The sequence below is a fragment of the Eulemur rufifrons genome, chromosome 6 (assembly GCF_041146395.1).
Source record: "Eulemur rufifrons isolate Redbay chromosome 6, OSU_ERuf_1, whole genome shotgun sequence".
Lineage (NCBI taxonomy): Eukaryota > Metazoa > Chordata > Mammalia > Primates > Lemuridae > Eulemur > Eulemur rufifrons.
Window position 1 is genome coordinate 87600903 of NC_090988.1, and position 14889 is coordinate 87615791.

At 57.8% G+C, this 14889-nt stretch overlaps 1 protein-coding gene across 1 annotated transcript in view; it reads left to right on the plus strand.

Moving 5' to 3' along the window:
• The first annotated feature begins 1317 nt into the window (after window positions 1-1317).
• CD82 (CD82 molecule) overlaps window positions 1318-14889 on the plus strand; it is a 48935-nt gene continuing 35363 nt past the window's right edge. Inside the window, exon 1 of the mRNA XM_069469859.1 lies at window positions 1318-1441. The gene's annotated coding sequence lies outside the window, so the exon portion shown is untranslated. The remainder of the gene's footprint in view (window positions 1442-14889) is intronic.

Sequence of the window (14889 nt, forward strand, 5' to 3'; positions counted from 1 at the left end):
GACTGAGATGGAGCCTCAAAATACACAAGCTCCCAGATGACGCTGCTGCTGGTCTGAGGACCACGCTTTGAGAACTACTGTGCTGGGCTGGAATCCAGCTCCCTCCCCTGCTCCACCCATGCAAAACGGTCATAATCATGCCCTCCCCACAATGCTGCTCTTGTGAGATGCCAGTGAGATAATGGGAAGGAAAGCGCTTTGTCAGCAGCACAGGTGAATGGCCCTGGTCATTAATTGGTAACCTGCCGGAGGCTGGTCCCCTGGAGTCTGGGAGTGCAGAGGGCTGGGATGCAGCCCCCACAGCCACCTAGAGATCTTTTGCAGCCCACTTTAATTCTGGGACACTTCTTTAGGGGGAAAGCCAGTTTTGAGGGTGCAGGCCTGAAGCCCTTCCTGACACTTCAACCAACCCACACCTCCTCCCTCACCCCAGGCAGCCTGCTGGGCACTGCCCCAACAGCAGCTAGCCTGGGCCACTTCTCCGGGGGCCGGGCCAGGCAAGCCGGGGCAGCAGCACGCCTGTGATTCAGGATCTGGGGCCGGATCCCGCTCACCACCGCCTCCCCCGTGAGAGTGAGAGCCTGGGACTTGTCTTCTGTAAGCTTTAAACTGGGCATCAGCAAAATGGGCGCAACTTGAGTACCCGTGAGCTGTGGGAATTCAAGGGCCAGTACTTTTCACAGCGCTTGGCATAGAGCCTGGCCCTGGCAAGGGTTCAATCAATAAGAGCTGTTAGTATTTTCAAAAAGTGCCTGGGTCCAGGCTGCCTCCCGATAGAGGCCCCTGCTGGGAACGCAAACCGCTCCCACGCCGTTCCCCGGTTGCACCCGGATACACCCGCCCTGGAAGACCAGTGTGGGGGCCCCCAGGGCTCCCTGCCCAGAGCTGGGGTTGGCAGGGCACCACTGGGGAGGCGCGGAGGCCAGGCCTGGGCGGGGAGGGGGCGTGTCTGGGGCGTGGCCTCTCTGCGGAGAGCCGGCGGCGGGGAGGGGCGATGGGAGAGCCCGGGGGGCCGCCAGCCGCCGGAGGGAGACTGGGGCGGGTGCGGAGGGCCGCAGAGGGGCGGGACCGTTAGGTAGGGCTGGGAGCGGGCAGGGCTCGGGCGGCCTGGAGGGCACCGAGTGCGGGAGGCGGCGGGGGTGGGGGCGGGTCTTACCCGTGACTGCCCGGGCTGGGGGGGGGAGGAGCGGAGGCCTGGTGGGCGGGGCCTCGTCTGGCCCGACCCTAGCTGCCTTCCCGCAGGGCTCGGGGGCGGGGCCGGCGGGCAGCCGGGGGGCGTGTCCTCCGGAGGGGCGGGGCCTGGCTGCGGCCGCGGCGTTCCCCAACAGCGTCCGGGAGGGGGACCGCAGAGGGACCGAGCCAAGCGCTGCGCAGTCGGACACTGACGGGGGAGCGAGCGGGCGACGCAGGGTTTGCAGCGCGGAGCAGAAACAGCCAGCAGGTAAGAAGAGGGGCAGGGGCCGGGGCGGGCCGGCCGGACAACCAGAAACAAAGTTAGTTTTCGCCCCTACTTCCGCAGCTGGCTCGGACAGCTTTCTCGCAAACAGTGAGTGACAAGTCGGGGCAGCTGGTGGGGAGAAGGAGCATTAGCTTACGAGTCCTGAACCCCCAGTTCTCCGGCTCCCCCATGCACCAGCTCTGTGACCCCGGGTCCGTACCCCGACCTGGCTCTGGACCTCCAGTAGGTTCCAGTAGGAGGAAGTTGAACCAGGTGAACTCCACGCTCCCGTGGCCCTTTCTCACTAAAACCCCGGAAGGACAGGCCTGGCAGGTGAGAGCAGGCTGCAGCTCAGCCACAGGTGTTCCCGCTGTCCAGTTCCTCTCCCTGCAAAATGGGACTGAGCGAAACGAATTGCTTTAAAGGTCACACTGGTTCCTCGCATGGGGCTTGAACCCACAAGTGCTGGGGAAGGGGAGCTCAAAGCAGGGAGGTTTCGATTCCCCCTTTACTCCCACCTCTCACCAATTGTGACAGCTCAACTGAGCCAGGCCCTCTAAGACTTCAAGTCGGAAACTCAGCTGGTCAGCTGGGCTTTTCCAGGTGAGCTGGCCTGAGAGGCTGAGAGGGGGCGAAAACTGGGGCACAGTTCTTACCCTGGTGCGTGGGAAAAGAGGGAAAAACAAACCTTGGGCCCAGCGTCAAGCCCTGGGCACCAGGGGCTCTTGCCACATACCCAGGGTTCATTTCTTGGGCTGGAGGGCTCTGTCCCTGGTGACGGTGGGTGTCCTGTGCTGGCCACAGTAGCTGGGCAGCCTAGTTCAGTGGTCAAAGGCTTGGGGCTTGGGGACCAAACTGACCTGGATTCTACTGCCCCTCCAAACTTCAGTTTCCTTGTCTCTAAAACGGGGGTAATGACATTATCCAACGGTAGTAGTGAGCACTAAATAGAATAATGTGTACATAGTGCTTACCAAGCGCCAGGCACCCAGCAAGGCCTCGCTATGTGACAGCTGCCCTGATGTGGATGGGCAGGTGATGGGCTGGCTTCCTGCCAGGGAACGAGCCCTTTTGGAGGGGGTGGAGGGGAAGGATGGGGCTGGCTGCAGGCCCTCCTGCCCTTGTGAGAGCCAGAAATTGCCACCTGCCAGCAACATCACTCTGTTCATTTGAGAGTTGGGGAGTGTGTCACCTGGAGCTGAGAGTGGCTGAGTTTTCTATACTGCATGAGATTGGAGAGTGTTTACTGCGTACCTACCATATACCAGACAGAGCTAGAGGATACAGAGGTGAACCAGCCAGACCTGGCTCTGTCCCCATCCTGAGTTGCTGACAATGAGGGCTGCCCCAGGCCCACCATGGCCCTGCAGGAGAGGATCACTCCCACCCAGGGCTCCGGGCCAGATGGGATTTCACAGGTCTGTACTGCCCTGTGGCTGGAATCCAGCTATACCACTGCATGCTTGGCTTGGGGCTGAGGTAAGGGGCAGTGTGGGCACCTATTGTCTGTTTGAGCAGGGTCAGGCACCTGAAGAACACTGAGGGTGCTGTATGTTGGCTCCCTGCATCTTCCGTGGGGATAAGCTGTACACCGTGGAACCAACTGGAAAATACTATGGGACAGAGTCTGATGGGAGGCTGCAGTGTGTGGAGGAGACAGTGCGTGTGTGTATGTAGGGCCAGGGGAAGTGTTCGGAAGAGGGGAGACGCTTGAGAAACCAGGGTGGGGGTGGGGGAAGGAGATAAGGAGGATTCCCGGAGTTGATGAGACTTAAACAGGACCTTCTCTTTGGATTCCCAAGTCCTGGTTTGGCTTGCATCAACAGAGGGCCACAGACTCTCCAAGCATTTAAGTGGCAGAAGAGTTTGGTAAAGTGTGGATGGAGAGGGCCCGGTTGTAGGTGGTGCCTATGGCGGGGAGGAGGCGATGTTCATTTCAGCAGTGCCCACCTAGTACGCCTTTAACGGAAAGCCCTCCCCAGCACCACCCCTGCCACACATGATGAGTGACAAGCGACCATACAAGGCCCGCACCCTCAGGTTGCTTACCTTCTTAGGCAAGGGTGCCAGTGACTCTGACAGAAGATAAATGAAGAAAGGATTAGAGGGTCCTCATGGCCGTAAGGATTGGGAGGGTTTCAGTAGCTAGAGTGAAGATGGTGTCTTGGGCGGAGGAAAATGCCCAGGCAAAGGCGAGAAGGACAGCCTGTTCAGGGAATTCTTGAGAAACTGCTGGGTTGTTCAGTCTGGCTGAAGTTTGGGACTGCAGCGATGTGTAGTGGGAGTGGTAGGTGGCATCAACTCGTGGAGGGCCTTGAATGCCAAGGTGAGAAGTTTGGATTTAATTTGTAGAAAGTGGGAGCCCCTGAAGGTTTTTGAGCAGGGAAGTAGCCCAACAGAGTGGTAGTTCAGGAAAGGCAGCCTGTGCCAGGTGTGCTGGGAGGAGGATCCAGCAGTGGTAATGAACTAGTGGCTGTGCTGACAGGGAAGAAGGAGTCTGGACGGTTTCGGGGACACCTGCAACTGGAAGTGAAAGAAGAGGCGCCAGTCACAGAGAGAGCAAAGGCTCCGTCGGAGGGTGGGGGGTGTTCCAGCCTGCCTCTCTGTTCCCCTACGCTGCCTGGCCCCTGGTACACAGCAGGGGCTCAGGAAGGTGGCTGTATTGGGTGGGTGGGGGTCACTGGGGAAGGTCGTGAATGATCCAGAGGGGTAGGGAGGAGCCACCCAAGAAGGTCCTGTGTTCGCCCATGACGGGGAGGCACCTGGGCCGAGTGGCAGAAGCCTGAGCCAGCTGGTAGGTCTGGGAGTGGGCAGGAGGGAGAAGTGCCGCCCGGCCCGGCCTGGGGAGGACAGGGGTGAGAGGTTAGCCTCTGCTGTATCTGGCAGGGGGTGGCCGGTTAGGGCACAAGTTTCCCACAAGGGGGGCGGGGGTGGGATTCTGGTTTCTCTGGGCTCCTCTGAAGTTTCTGCCATGCAGGCAGCCCCCTCTTGAGGCCTGGAAGCCCCCGCTGGCCATCCCCCTCCACTCTGGGGACCCAACCCCTGTTCCCCTGAGGACTAGACAGTCCCTCCGAGCACACGGCTGAGCGGACCCAAGCCCCGAGCGTTCCTTCGGATTTGGAGCATCTGGGGCCAGCTGGCACCCCCTGGTTTTAACTTGGCCCCCTGCTCCAAACCGTTATACCCACTTCCTCCGCCCTATGGGAAGCTCAGAGGGGGGCGGTTATGATTTAATCAAGAGCATCAAACGGCCAGGAGTTGGCTCCCTGAGAGGCGGGAAGGGAGGGAAGAGCCAGGGCTGCTTGGCCGGGGCCCCTCCGTGGGACAGGACGGGCCGGGGGTGGGGGGCCGGTTTAATCTCAGCAGGAACTGCCCTGCCCACCGCTTCCCCTCCTCTAAGCCTGGGGCCGAGGAGCTGGGAGGGAAGCCCAGAGGTAAACATGGTCCGCTGATGTGGGACGTGCCTCTCCCCTCCTCCCCTCGCCGGGCGCTGCCTGTGGAGAGCCGGCCAACCACAGGCCAGGGCCTCTGTGGCAGGCCCAGCCAGCGTCTCCCAGGGGCTGCGTGTTCCTGACTCACTCCTGGGGTTCCCCCTCCACTGTGGGTTTCCTGTCAGCAGCTGATTCACTCTGTGCTGATATGGAGGGGCAGCTGAGGGAGGAAAGAGGCCTGCATTGTGGTCCTTGGGGTTAGCTCTGCTCTTTGTGTGCTGTGTGACCTTAGGCAAGTGCCATCTCCTCTCTGGGCTTCCTTCCCTAATCTGCTAATGGGGAGCTCTCGGGGTTCTGGGACCTGGGATCTATCCTTTGTAAAGCAGGGCACGTGTGTGCATGCCCAAACGCGCGTGCGCACACCCCACAGCCTCGACTGCGGTGGAGCTCCGCACCTCCCCTCTCACGGGTAGTACGTGGCCTCACCTCCCCCCTCTCCCTCCCTGGTTCCCCCACCCACGGCGCCCTCACCTACCTTCTGCCCACCCACAGGCTAGGGACAGGGTACAGCATGGTGGCGAAGCGCTGGACTTCAGTGTTGGAATCTTGGCCCTGCCAACTCCTAGCTATGGGACTCTTTCTGAACCTGTTTTTGAATCTGTAAATGGGGATAATAATGGCAACTGCTTCCTAGGGTGGCCTGAGGAGAAAATAAAAAAGTGCCTGTGAAAGACTTAGCGTTTTTATACCTAGTACATAGTCAGTGCTCGATAACTGAAAGCGCCGTTACTTTTTGCACCTGGCTGCTCTTTCAAGGCTTGTGCCAAGGTCCCAGGGACATTCCCCGAGCACCTCCCTTCTGTCCAGGCCTCTGGCCTCTCCCACATACATGTGTGCGTCATTTTCGGCCACGTGGTGTTCCCTGGCTCTTCCTGGGGGTGGCTGGCGCTCCCCACTGTGACTCCCAGCTTGCTGAGGGGAAGTGGGTCCCTCCTCTACCTTCTCCCTCTCCTCTTGCTCGTCTGCACAGAGCCGGCACCTTCCGCCTTGGTCCTGCTGTGTTGTAGTGTACAAAGTGTCTCTGTGAACCCTGTTGGGCAGGCACTGCCCTGTCCATCTCTGTATCCTTGATTCCTGGCATGTGGCCTGGGAAATGATGGCTGAATTCTTGGTGGCGGGGGAGCAGGACCCAGCTCAGTGCCAGATACTTGGTGACACCTTGCCAAGGTGGAGCCAAGAAGCAGGGTCCACGTGCCTCTGCCCTGCAGGCCTGTCCACCCCACTCCTGGAACCTGGATCCAGGGAGATGGGAATGGGCCATGTGGCCTGGCATTGCTGGAGTTGGGACTTCCGCTTCCCTTGTGAGACCTGGCCTTTACCCTCCTGGGAGGGGAACAGCTCAACTTCCTCCAGCCCAGTGAGGGGCCACTCTGGCCTTCAGTGAACTCGGAGCCAGAAAAGGCATCTCCGAGTCAGCAGTTGTTTATGGAAGGTGCTATGACCCTGTGGGGACTCTGGCTGGGGCCGGGGGAATGGGACGGCGCCGTTCAGGAAGTCCATCCTGGACCTCATCCGTGCAGACGTCCTGGTGGGTAGCTCTGGGAAGCACCACTCTCCCCTCTGACTTCTCACCCTGCAGTGGAGGCTTCTGTCCCTTCTGTGGGCTCCACCCCGACCTTCCCTGCTGTGTTGAAGGGTGATCGGCATGGGAGTTGTTCAGAATTCTGGGCCCGGGCTCTTAGGGCCGATGCGGAGAAGTGGACAAAACGCTGGAGGCTGGGCGTTAGGAAGCCTGGGCTCAAATCCTGGCTCTGCCGTGGAGCTGCAGAGTGATCTTGGCCAAGGAGGTGACCTCTGGACTGGTTTTCTTACTCTCAGGCAGCAAGTGTTCCAGAATCCTGCCTGGGGTCCCAGCTGGGCTTGTGCCCAGGGAAGGTCTCAGACTCTGGAATCAACTTGCCTGAGACGATTCCCGCCTCTGCTACTTACCAGCTGAGTGTGACCTTGTGTAAGTGTCTTAACCCCTCTGTGCCCCAGTTTCAGCATCTGTAAAATGGACACAATAATAGTGCTTACCTCGTAGGGTTGTTTGAGAAGGTTTTCACTTAGGATATTTAGAAAGCATTTAGGACAGTGCCTGGCACGTAGTAAGTGCCATGTATATTCCTGCTGGTTTTGGTAGTTTTACTAATAGGAAGCAGATGTACGTCTTTGGGAGACAGGAGAGCCTGGAAATAGCTTGAGTACGGGGATCAGGGGACCTGGGCTTTGCTCCCAGCTCCTCCTCTATTTGCCTTGCGACCTTGGGCAAGTTACAGCCCTTCTTGGGGCTACAAAACTATAACTATTATCCTGCACTTGCTACGCTTGGCTTTTGTAAGTGAGGCACATGTGATGCTACCGTGGGCAGCTGCCAGCTTTTATCCAGTGAATGGACTCCTGGGGGGCCTGGCCCATTGTCCTGCTTGGAGATGGCCTGGGGAAGGAGACTGTAGGGGGCCAGGTCCCGGGGGTTGCAGATACTGAATAGCTGAGCCTACTCAACAAAGCCCAAATGGAGATGAATATATGTAAATACACTGAATATATAATTATATAGATTAGATTACAGACCTTTATTATCTTTTTATTTTTCCAACTTTCTGAGTCTTCTGCGGTGAGCCCATATTATTTTTATGCTCAAGAAAAAACACTCATACAATAAAGCTATAAAAAACTTACCATGCATATTTAAATAAAAATGTATTATATGAACCTGAGATCACATTGAGGTTTGTGTTGTGAATAAATCATATTTTTTTCATATTTTTTCAAAGGAGGGGTGGGGTGTCGGTTTGAAGTGAGGATCAATTTGTGAAGCCCCAAAAGACTTCCAGGGAGTGTCTCTGGACACCAGCCTCGCAGCCTGGGAGCCGAGAGTCAGATACGGATGGGAGTGTAATCCGGCCTCCCATCCCATGCGGCAGACACACCCTGAGTGCGAGGCGGTGTTTAGAAAGAAAGCTTTTCAACAGTAGTTGAGATCAACCGGCTTAATAAACTTTCTGAGCCTCAGCTTTCTCATCTGTGAGGATTAAATGAGCTAAACTCACGTGGAGGATGGAACGCCAAAAGGAAGCTGACCAGGGAGCGTGGCTTTAGATCGGGGGCCCAGAGGGTTTGCTGACTGTCTGCCCTGGAACTGGCAGCGTTTATCAGTCCAGCCACAGGCAGTGCTGGACAGAAGCCAGCGTCCCAGCAGGCCCAGGTGGCAGGAGCAGAGAGCAGCCCAGGTGGAACGCTCCCTGCAGGTAACCTGTCTCAGCAAGGGGCGGGCCCAGCCGAGCACGACCTGCGTCTCTCGCAGACAGACTAATCAGATAAGCCGCTCTTGAGTCCCGGGCGTGGAAAAGCAGAGGGGCGGAGCAAGGCCTGAGGGGTTTCCTGGTAGAGGTCCCTTGACAAGGAAACAAATGGAGAGGGAAATATGTGTTCCTACTGATATGTACAAGGCGTTTCCAATGACACCCGCTGTGCAGGAAGCACTCAGTAAATGTTAACTTGTTGCTGATATTAATTACAATTAGTAATCACGCTACCACAGTTGGAAAATCATCTCCCACTCAGTGTCTTAGGAGATGGAACACTAGAACACTGTTGCAGTGGGACCTATGACATGTCATCATTTGTAGAGGAAATAGAAACTTGGTGGGGGAGGATTGGTTTGCAGGAAGTGGATGTCTAGGTTTTGGGTCACCTTCGGTCATGTAGATACCCCTCCTCCCTGACCCCTCGCTTCCCTGTGCACACAGTGGCAGAGTCATTGAGGCAGGGAGGATGTGTCATCTACTCTGGCACTAGGCATTTACTGTCTGTTCCAAGTCCCCTTTCTCTCTGGCCCACACTCTCTCCTGGTAGGGTCAGGCAGCAGGCTCCTCTTTTGCCAGGAGACAGGACAGCATGGTACCATGGTTCTCCAGCTGTGTGCGCGTGTATCAAGAGTCCCTGGGGATTCCTGCAGGTTGCAAGCGGGGAGCCCCTGGGGTTGTGTCTGCAGCTTAGAGGTTCTACTGGCCCCGCAGGCACTGATGTTGGCCAGACCTAAGTATGGGCCAGCTCTCCCCTGCAGTGTCTGCTTGTCTCTGGGCAAATTTCTCAACCTTTCAGAGCCTTGCCTTCTGTGAGGATTAAATGAGATAATTCTGGTAAAGTGCTTATTGGCAGGCCCAGGGAAGAGTGCACTCTCGATAAAAGCCAGAGGTTAGGAGTGATGATGATGAACAAAGGCTGCTCCTGCCACTCCTTTGGGGGAAATGACAGGGAGTCCTCCTCCCCAAAGGCTGAGGTCCCTGATCTAGAGTGAGGGAGCTTTTCAGGGGTGCCTGGAGCTCTGGGGTAAGCAGGGGTCTTAGGCCTCTGTGGTCTTGGTCCCAGTCAGACTCTCTGAGCCCAGCCTAGACCTGGGTGCTCTTGGCATAGAGTTGAGAGCAAAGGTAGGAGCTTGTGTCTAGAGTCACAGGATCTTGGTGTTATGAGCAGTTCTATATTCACTGAATCAACCGAGCTACGCAGTCTGATCCCATGGACAGCACCCAGCCCTTGCTTGCACACTGCAAGGCTTGGAGAGCTCACGACCTTTCATCTCTAGGCAGATCCGACTCTTGAAAATGTGGCATAGAATTTGAGCAAACCCGCACTCCCTTAGCTTCCACTTGTTGGTCCTGATCATGCTTGTTGAGACCATGTGGAATGTCGACATTCCCTGGTGGGACCAAATCTTGTAGCAGGGACCCCAGGCCAGCAATCCTGAAATAGGAAAGAGATGTTTTTAAAAAGTTTCATCTCCATTTGAACCAAATGGCCACAAAAAGTCCCCCTAAACTTTCTGATTATTGAAGAAAGAGTTTTTGTGGAAAATTTTGGAGGGAAAGGAACAGATGTACAAAAGGAAATAACCACTCAGAGATAACCGCAGTGAACAGCGTGGTGTTTTGGCTTTTGGAAACCGCACACACACAAGATTGGGATTACACCACGTGAACCACTTCCTGTACTGCCATTTTGGGCTTAATATTGTATGGGGGGATTTCTCCGTGGGATTGAATGTTCTTCCGGAGCATTTCCCAGCCCCGCAGTATCGCACCCATGAATCCATGGTGACCTGGTTGAGCATTCCCCTGCTGTTGCACATTTAGGTCCCTTGAATTTTTCATTAGTATCCACATTGCTATAGTGACCACCTCGTCCATGTGTATATTTTGTGCTCAAGCCAAATGAGCACCAAAGAGTGAATTCCTAGAAGCGGCTTTCCCGTCAGGCGGGTTTTAAACCCAAGATCTGAGGACCAGAATTCCCCACCACAATATGGCCCCCAGTTTAGCTCCAGCCCCACTGCGGGGGAGGGGTACTGGCTGTCCCTTGTGCTAGGTGGCAGACCTCCAGAAGGAAGGGAGCAGGCTCTCAGGGTGTGCATGTCTGTAAAAGAGACAGACGGACAGAGAGACAGATATGGGGACGATCTCTCTCTAATTACAGTCTGACTTTTGACCTCCCTCCTCTCTCCTCTCTGGGAGCCTGCAGTGTCATTAACTAATCATGGGCTCTCTTTACTATTTAATGACCTCTCCCCACGGTGACTCCTTCTTCCCCAGCAGCCTTCTGGAAACCAGGGAGTGGGCAGATGAGCCGGTGGGGGGAAGTTTCCCTGGAATTGGAGGTGGGAAGTGGGAGTGGTTCTCAGGCTGACACTTGGAGGGTTTGTGAAAGCCCAGGTCACCATGCCCCACCCCCAGAGTTTGATTCTGTTGATCCGGGGTGCAGCCTGAGAACGTGCATTTCTAGCATGTTCCCGGGAGACGCTGCAGCTGCTGGCCCCGGACCACACTTCGGGAAGCAGTGGAGCGGTGGAACGGGGCAGGGCGGGGCTCTGTGGTGAGTTTTAGCTCCGAGTGCTGCTGACAGGAGGAACCTTGTCCTGTTTAGTAAAGGCTCATCCTGTGATGCCTGAACCCCCTTTCCCCCTTCCACCTCCCCCACCCCCCCCACCCCACCCACTACCCGTCTCTAATATGTGTTTTGCACGTAGTGGGGACTTCATGTGCAGGAGGGCAAGATGATTATCACCATCCCCACTTCACAGGAAGGGCAACAGGCTCTGATAGGTGACCCGCTGTGTCCAAGGATGCCCTGAAAGCTGGCAGGAGCTCTCATTCTGGAACCCTGGCCCTGTCCTGCCCCGCACGTGCACCCCACCCCGACTTCTCCCATGCACGTCTGGTGCGGAAGCAGAGATGCCTTCCCTGACCACTGCGCCTGCCCGAGGAGACCCCAAGTGAGGTTCCCCCACACCGCCTCTGAGCCAGGGTCTTGCTCTACTTCTTACCCTCCCACTAACCATTCAGTAACGTGATCTTCTTCCACGGTCTAGTGTTCTCCAGCCAGTTTAGGTTCCCGGTTATTGTTCTGGGCAGGTTTTCTGGGAAGCCGGAAACTTTCTCCTGCCAAGTCTGGGCTCTGCCTGGCGGGCACAGCAGAGGGAGAGGACAGAACCCTCACCTGTTGAGCGTCCAGTGTGTGTGCCAGGCCCTGCCCTGGGCCCTTTGCAGCCTCTCCAGGCAGAGGTTATTGTCAGTCCCTCCCTATTTTACAGGTGAGGGATCGGAGGGTCCAGGAGCTGAAACAACTTGCCCAGGGTGACAGGGATGAAAAGGGCGAAGCTGGGCTCTCCATCCCGAACTCCAAGGCTGGGCCTGGCCTGGGGTGGCAGCAGGTCCTGGGCAGGAGGGAGCTGGGATGCGGGGGAGGCAGCCTCTGCCCCCCTGCCATCCGTGCAGACAGGATCAGAGCTCTCTTGGGATTCAAGGTCTCGTAGTGCGAGAGCCCTGGCCTAGTTATCGCGAGACCCAGTTCAAATCCTGCTCTGCTGCTGTCTGGCTGTGTGACCTTGGGCAAGTCACTCCCCCTCTGGGGGCATCTGAGTCCTCATTTCCCATAATGATCCCTTCTGCTTTATGGCTGCTGGCAGTGGGAACTTTCTCACGTACTCAGCCCCTGAAGCCCTCCCGCGCCCTGTGAAACAGGCAGGGAGGGTGTCATTACTGAGCCCATTTTCACAGACGATGACAGGGCAGTGAGTGAGCTGCCCAGAATCCTGCAGCGAAGGAGGTGCTCGGCCGGGACTTGAAGGTGCGTTGTCTTTGCACCCGTCCTGCCCCTGGCCCTCAGGGAGGGAGAGCTCTGGGCTCCTCTCCCTTCTCAGTCTTAAGATTAAGGATCCCAGGGTTCTTAGCTGGGCTGGTGCAAGGGGCCCAGGACCCCAGGAAAGCTGGCCGGGGGTCCTCACTCTGGGCCAGGAACCCATGGGGAGGGGAGATAGGGTGGTCCAGGCTGTCCCTGTCACCGGCTCCTGCCCAGACCTTGCATTCAAGGCCCCTGGTGATGGGGAGAGGAGGGTCCAGCCCAGGTTCCCCCCTGGCTTCTACTGGGGACTGTACCTATCCTCCAAAGTGCACTATGCAGAACTTTCCAGACTCCCACACCTTGGTGCCTGGGCCCTGCGGCTCTGCCTGAATGCCATCACCTCCTCCCATCTCCTGACCTGAATCTTCCTCATTCTTCCAGGCCCGGCTCCAGCCACCTTCTTCCCTCGGGGAAGCCTTGGCTCTCTAGCAGAGCCAACTCCGCGGTCTCAGGTTCTGTCCTGGGGTGAGCTGGCTAACCAGTTTGGTTAACTCCCCGGCTAAGCCTAAGAGCAGACTGTGCTGGGTCCAAGCCCCTCCCAGGCCTGGCAGGGCTCAGGGTGGCTGAACCTGTGTGTGCTGGGAATGGGTCAGCCTCAGACCTGTGACTCTCAGTCTGTGACCTTGAGCGAGTCACTTGTCTTCTCTGAACCCTGGCTTCCTCCTTCTAAAAATACTCCTCATTGACCACTTGTGATGCTTGCGGGAGGTAAGTGCAGAACACCCAGCACTGGCGTCTGGTGGGCTCAGGGTGCTCAAGAAATGCCCATCCCCCCTTCCCTGCAGTGGGCTCAGGCTACACGCTGCCTCCATCCGCCCCAACCCCCCTGAGGCCTGGGTTAAGGCCCGAACAGTATCTGCTCTAGGTGGGGCAAGGATTGGGCAGAGGGTTGGAATCAGCTGCGAACACAGAGGTCTTTAATTGGGCTCTGTCAGCTCCAAGTTGTGGCCCTGGCTGGGCACAGCACCAGCCTCCCTGAGCCTCAGTTTCCGGATCTGGAGAAGGCGGATGCTCATATATCGCCTGGGTTGTCCTCGGGATCCCACAAGGTCAGCAAACAGGAGACCAGGGGATGAGACCCAGGTGACAGAGGGCTCCCTCCCCGGAGCCTTGAGTCAGGCCAGTGGCTGCTCATTTGCATACCCAGTTTCCTCCTAAGAAACAACAGTCCCGTTTTCCCCTGGACACCCGGAGGCCCTCCAGGCCTGTGCGCTCTTGGCTCTGGGCCTGGCTCGCTGGGTCGCCTGGGAGAAGCAGCGTCTCTCTTTGCTCCTTTCTTCTTGTGGGAAGTGAGCCCCAAAGCCAGCCCAGGTGTGAGGCCCTGCGTGACCATCTGAGACCACGGTGGTGTCACTGCATGTCCGTGCCTGCCCCTGGGGACACAGACCCTGTCCTAGAGCGCCTAGAACCTTTCCTTTCCATTTTGTTCTGTGTGTACATCTGGGCCCCTCCCCTTCCCAGCCGCTTGCAGCCCAGACCTCACGGTGGCGGCGATGATCATTGCGCTTCCCTTTACTATGCTGCGGTGTGTAGGTGTGTAGGTCCTCGAACCTCACAGCTCCAAGACAGGAACGAGCTGTTCCCCAGAGAGGGAAAGGAACTTGCCCACAGCCAGCACTCGCTGCCCTCCCTGCCAGCTCTCGTGCCGCTCACATTCCTGGCTAACCCCCAGAGGCATGCCTCTCGCATCAGGAGTAGGAAGGGGGTAGGCCCCTGAGCGGAGGAGAGGGTGGCAGGCTGCTAGGTGTCCAGGACCCGGGGGGAGGGTCCCAGATGTCCCTGCATTAGGAGCTGGCATGGGGACTGTCCCCACTGCACAGACAGGTAAGCTGAGGTTTAGGGAAGGGAAGTGATTGATTACAGGGTAGAGCTGTCTGGGCTTGTTCCCTTTCTTTCTTCCTCCCCAAGCCCCCAAAGGCTGGAGTGGAGGGGGTTCTACGAGGCTAGTGGGGACCCGGGTGCCCATTTTGACTTAGCTGCCGCTGGCAGAGGTCAAGTCCCTTCTCCTTGCTGCAGCTTCCTTGTGGGGCTCTGAGTGGCCTGGCTCTGAGAACAGCAGCGTGAGAACCAGGGGATAGGCGGGTCCCTCAAGGAGGCCAACAGGGGAGGCAGCTACAGACAGGGTGAAGGGAGCACACAGGGCAGCCTCGGGGGTGGCCCCACACGGGGGCCGGGCTGGCTCCGGTTGAGGCCTGAACTGTGTCTGCTCTAGGTGGGGCAAGGATTGGGCAGAGGGACGGCATCAGCTCCTGACACAGAGGCCTTTAATCAGGCTCTGTCAGCTCCACAACGTGGACCTCATTAAAGGCCACTGGCTTCCTGGCTGGGGGCTGCCTGGATCGGCAGGCCCGGACTTCCCTGCAGGGACCAGAGGGGGCCTGGGGGTCCGCAGGTTGGCGCTGTGGATGCAGGGGAGGCTCCCTTCACCGGGGAGTCTCTCTCACTCTCCCCGCCGCCCCTGCCCACCGCCCCGGCAGACAAGCCAGAACATCCCTTGAGGCCCTGGGAGGTTGGCAGCCCGTGGCCACCCTGGCTGGGCCCACCCGGAGGGGGCCAGAGGCTGCCCAGGCCGCTCAGCGATCCCAGAGGAGAGGCCCGGGGGCTTTGGGGCCCCGACAGGCCGACAGGCCGTGCTGGTTCCCTTTTGTTTCCAGTTTTCCTGCTGGAGCTGCCAAGTGTCTGGGCTGGTTGAATAGCCACTGCCCCGCCTGGGAACCAGGGGCCCACTGAGTGGGAGGCGCAGTCCTTCATTCTGTCCTCGGAGGGCCCAGAGCCCTGCAGCTGACCGTGGAAGTGGATTTC